This window comes from Vanessa tameamea, chromosome 25, assembly GCF_037043105.1.
Source record: "Vanessa tameamea isolate UH-Manoa-2023 chromosome 25, ilVanTame1 primary haplotype, whole genome shotgun sequence".
NCBI classification, from domain to species: Eukaryota; Metazoa; Arthropoda; class Insecta; order Lepidoptera; family Nymphalidae; genus Vanessa; species Vanessa tameamea.
Genome location: NC_087333.1, coordinates 7,214,121 through 7,220,120, shown reverse-complemented (window position 1 = coordinate 7,220,120; position 6,000 = coordinate 7,214,121).

The window sequence follows — 6,000 nt, the reverse complement described above, 5'->3', positions numbered from 1 at the left end:
TGCACATAACGACTTAAAAAAATTAACATTCTTAATAGTTAAATTATTTATCAAAATTAGGTTTTGTTATCAGCTTATTTGCTCATTATTTTTTATCGTTTAAAATCGGTTACATTTAAATCATAATCTGCTGTAGTTTTAACTTACGATATAAGATAAAATTTCAATGAACATTCCTTCGTACTTTGCAAGTAAACAATTCAAACGTTTCACGGTATAAATAAGGTATAAAAATTACATTACACACGTAAAAAAGTTCAAAATGGCGAGCGATACTTTCACCGATGCAGCTTAATCATCACTGAGAAAATAAATTATGCAAATAAGCAAATAGGTGAATATCGTTTAAAATGACTACACAAATAAATTAGTAATTCAATATTTCAAGTAATTTCTATTACGTTCAAGCATATTCAACACGGTTGTACTATAATCACCTTATGAAATAATAACACCAAAGGAGAAACAATCTAAACTTCTTATTGTTCGGTTTGTTTATCTTATTACGTTTAAGTTAATATTGTTTGTTTTCAACCGACTTCAAAAAGGAGGAGGTTATCAATTCGTCTGTATTTTTTTTTTTTTTATATGCCTGTTACCTCATAACTTTTCACTGGATTTTGATAATTTTTTTTTTGTTTGAAAGGTAGTGCTTCCCGTGGGGCTCCATTTTAATTTTATCCTGTTACGATGATGGTATCCTTATGAAAACGATATAAGTCTTAAATGTGCATTATGTATGTGCGCGATAAATAGGTGAATAACTCAAAATTGTGCCAACCAATTTTAATGATTCTTTTTTTATTATAAAGGATATACTTCAAGGGTACTATGGTGAAAGTTTGGTAAGGTTCTGAGCATAGGATCCATGACAAAGTAACGGTACGGAAGGGAACGGAACAATTCTAAGGAGCACGTTAGCGATACTCGGCCGAATCTTTTAGAAACAAAAATTTTGACAAAAACAAAACCGACTTCAAAAGAGAAAAAAAATAATCTGCTCTAAAAAGTAAAAAATAATTGCTTATTATTCTACAACTTAATAATCAAGTAACTTATTCTACTTACCAATATGTAGGTACGTTCTGTGTTTCCACGCAAGGAGATAAGTATGTACCTACCCACTTTAAATCTAACTTAACACAAACCTATGAATAACAAACAATGATCACAATATTTTTTAGATTTATACTATGTAAAATGAAATTAAAAATATTTAGACTATTTAAAAGTCAGCAAAGTTATTACGATAATATATTATAGTTAAAATTATTGTTATTTTTGGAGGCGGTGTCAGCTAAGGTAGGTTTGTAAATATATGATATACTCCAAATTTGTAAATCTGGTCTATCGATAAATACACTTCTTCTTGATGTTTTTTTAAACCCTATACGTACATAGTGGTCCTATATAATGACAGAAAATTGGAATCAAAATTGAGTGTTTAAGCAAACATGTCTACCGTCAGGTATTACAATTCATGAACTTTTCTCCTAATCCAAGACAAAGAAAAGTCATTCAGATTTACTATTACATTTCCTGTTGAACGTTTTGTTTGTTTTGGCAGAGTATGAATTTTGTTTGTGATTTATTTATTTACAATTGACTTTTTCTTTTGTCTTACATCCAGATGTCGATACACCTGCATCGAATTGTTAACAAAAAAAATATTCGCAATCGTACACTATTGTACAATATTTCTTTTATGTTTAAGAAAAGGGTTGTCATAATTGACCGTATAACAATAAGCAATAAAAACACAGATGTTGGTAATTTATTTAGACAAACTTTACCGGTAATTTTAAGAGGAACTAGAGCAGACATTGTAAGGTCTTGCCTTAAAAGTTCACCGTTATGGAAATTTGTCCATACCTTAAAACTATCTACGAATATGAGAGCACATTTGGGGGGAGGAAGTACAAATTTTCCTTCAAAGTTACTTTTAATAGGAGATGGAAAAGTACCTCATTCTGAAAATAAAATTGAAATTGATCGCGATTTAGGAGAAAAAGTGACTAGCATAGAGGATTTAATATCAAAAGTTTACCCTAATATCGTCGAAATAGAAAATAAAGATTACCAATGGATGTGTCAAAGGGCAATATTGGCGGCGAGAAATAGTAGCGTTGACGAAATTAACGACCTAATTTTAACCAAACTTCCAGGCGATATAACTACCTACACATCTATTGATAATGTAATGGATCAAGAAGATGCTGTCCATTACCCACAAGAGTTTCTCAATTCTTTAAACCCGAGCGGCCTTCCACCACATTCCCTGAAGTTAAAAATAGGTGCTGCGATAATTTTACTCAGAAATCTTAAACCACCAAATTTATGTAACGGGACCCGCCTTCAAGTAAAATTCCTTCACAATAACGTGATCGTTGCAACAGTTTTGACTGGTCCGGCAGTTGGTCAAACAGTGCTTATACCTCGCATCCCAATGATTCCAAATGATTTACCTTTTAATTTTAAAAGAATTCAATTTCCCATTAAGTTATCTTTTGCCGTAACCATTAATAAATCACAGGGCCAAACATTTAAACACGTAGGAATCGATTTACGTCAAGACTGCTTTTCACACGGCCAACTATATGTCGCGTTGTCAAGATCGGGTTGCGGGCAAAATCAGTATGTTCTTCTACCACAAGAAAATAAAACTAAAAATATAATCTACGCTTAAGTACTGTAAAACATATTATTAAATCTTATTGACGATTATAATAACAAAAACCAACGTGAACAATCAAACGATAATCATGATAGTGTTTCCGACAACTACGCGAACGAAGTCGCGGGCACAGCTAGTACATATATATATATTTAAGATGATAAAATATTATATATAACGAATTTAATTGAAGTCGTCTAAATTATTACTTAGGTAATAGTTTTTAACAGCATTTTAGAAGGTGAAATGGTTTGTGCTTTTTTTTATTTTTATTGGAAGGGCATTCCATAACTACATACAAATTGACACTTGACAGATCTAAACTCGACATGGCGCGAAATGGTGTGTGGAGATACATAATTACATTGGGCGCCGTGTAAACATTGACGATAATTATTATAAAATATTATAAGAAAACACAAGAAATATCGTTTTATTTCGATTTAAGCAAGTTCTTTCAAATTCTATAAATATATTAGTCAAGATTACACAAGTGAAACGTGACAACCGACTTACGGTGATACGCTATTTTGATCCGTATAGGAAACACGTTAAGAGTTTTAATTATTACTTGCGGGTCGCCCGCGAAACTTCAACATTTTCTCGACAGATTTTTAGGAATTTCGAAACCTATGACACGTTTTATTTTTATTTAATTTCAATATAAACTGACCACGTCTGTTCGTACGTTTTACATTTGTTTTTTTTTTATACAGCCATTGCGCCGCCCTCTACCCGGTCAGTAACTATTATCCGCTCTCAAATTAATTATTTGTTAAATCGTAACAATTTAGTAAATTTTAATCAAGAATCCTCTTTAATTTCTGCACATATACGGCTGGTGCTCAGCAAAGTGAGACTATAACCTTTTATGTGCAGCTATCGTCCCATAATCACTGGGTCAAAAATCGGCTTACGTTATTAATTCATCATTCCCTATATAACTTTCTAACACTTTCCGTATTCTACGATGAGTTTCAAGTTTGTACTTCTAGGCATTTTGTTTTATGATATAAGTAGGAGGAACAGCAAATGAACATTGTCCATGGTCACCAACGCCCATAGACAATGTCGCTGTAAGAAATATTAACCCTCATATAAATAAATATTAACCCTCGCCGTTGCGCCACAAACCTTAAAACTTAGATGTTATGTCCCTTGTCCTTGTAGTTACACTGGCTTACTCACCCTTCAAACCGGAACACAACAATACTGACTGACTACTACTGTTTGGCGGTACAAAGTCCGATGAGTGGGTGGTACCTACCCAGACGGGTCTCCACAAAATCCTACCACCAACTAACTTTTCTGATGATCTGATGTAAAATTCTATACAAATAGATCTATAATACAGGTTACGATCGCAATTAAGATCCGCGTGTTTTAAGCTTAGAATAAAGTCTTACTCCAAGGTGCAAGATGTGCAAAATACAATCAATCAAATCTGAGACCAACGTTGATGCAATTTTTTGGATTAGACGAAAGATCGCCAAAACGCTTAAGCGCTTGTTGCGCTTAAAACGGGACTAAATATGTACATATGTATATTATTTATGTATGTGTTGAGTTCTTAATAAATATAAAATCGCGGTAGCTCGAAAAAAAATCATACCGAGGAAATCTGCATCTGTCACAAGTATATCTGCACCCTGTGTGTCTAATACGCTACGAGTTGGGACACACATTGGAGCTGCGCTGACCGCATAAGAGAGCATCCAGCTGTTTGTAATAAAACAAAAATATTTTCACATAATTTTAATAGAATACGGACGCAAAAAATTGAGTACCATATACCGAGGTGTTTGCCGTCACGGCTTGCGAGTCAGTCATACCCCAAGGCATCGACCAAACAAATCACACACATAGTATGAAACAAAATCGCTTCTCTTCGTGCATATTATAATATAGTAGAGAAACGCCGAGAATTTAAATTTCCTAATCAGAAAAAATCAAAATTGATTTCTTCTTTTTTTTTCAATATATATGTTGTGTATAAACCCTTATTGTATCCGTATGAAGCCGGAACATGTAGCTAGTTATAATATATATAAAAATAATAATATAGTGTCAATAGTTTACAACAATGTTATTCTAACTTTAGAATTTATAATGTTATCATAATTAGAACATCATATTCGAATGTCTGTTTATAAATTAAATATTTACATAAACTTAAACAGCTAATGAAACTTATGGTCATTATAATAAGGACTAGTGTGCCATATCAAATAAAACTCTCATTAATTAAATTCAAAGTTTATTCCCCTTTAAAGTTCATAAACCTTATTTGCATGAGACGCTAATTCGGCGCGACCAGAGACCATGCTTGTACGTTTGAACGTGATTATAGCTCTACCAAATTTAAAATTACGGTCTTCTAGAACAGCTGGTTTTGCTGTGATGGACACCTGAATCTACAACGAAGAATTTGGACTCAAACCCGGGCAATATACTTAATTTTTATATGCTTAATTTGTGTTTATAATTTACTAGCGACCTACCCCGGCTTCTCACAGGTACAATATTAATATAATTTATACACTAGCACTTAAGAATAATGGAGCATTCTATCACTGTTTTTTTAGAATGTAGGTATCATTAGTTCCGCGTATTATCTAATTATTATCATATTACAAAGAAATAAACGAATTTTACCTCTTTAGAATATTAGTATAGATAGACCGGTTGGCGGTGAGGAAACTCACCAAAGTCAAACAATTTAAAAAAGAAATACGCCAAAGTCCCGTTTAAGACGTCTGTTTAAATGCATAACATTAAAAACAAGAACCACAGTAACGAATTACTTCTTATTCAAAGTCAAATATATTTTTTTTAATTCATACATAATTTCATTTGCCTTTTAACACAAATACATAAAATTTAAATATTAATTATTTAACGTAAACTCGCGTGCAATTATTCAAATCTATTGTACAAAATGTTTTTGATATAATATATTGTTTATATGAAATCCAACGGTCAATTACTATATCTGTACTAATATTACAAATGCGAAAGTAACTCTGTTTGTTTGTCTGTTGCTCTTACGGGCAAACCATCATTACCGTCTTTACCATAGGGCACATTGGGCATGTGCCCAGGGCCCCCATCCTGAGAGGGCCCCGAAGATCCAACAATTTACCAAATTAAACCAAAAAATATCCAGCAAAAGGGCCCCAAATTCATGGGTGGCCAAGGGCCTCAGCATAGCTTGAGACGGCTCTTCAAACCATTGAACAGAATTTGATGAAATTTAAACATAAATTATTAACCCCAAAGAAGGACATAGGGTAGGGTACTATTTTATGTATATAAATATTAAATAT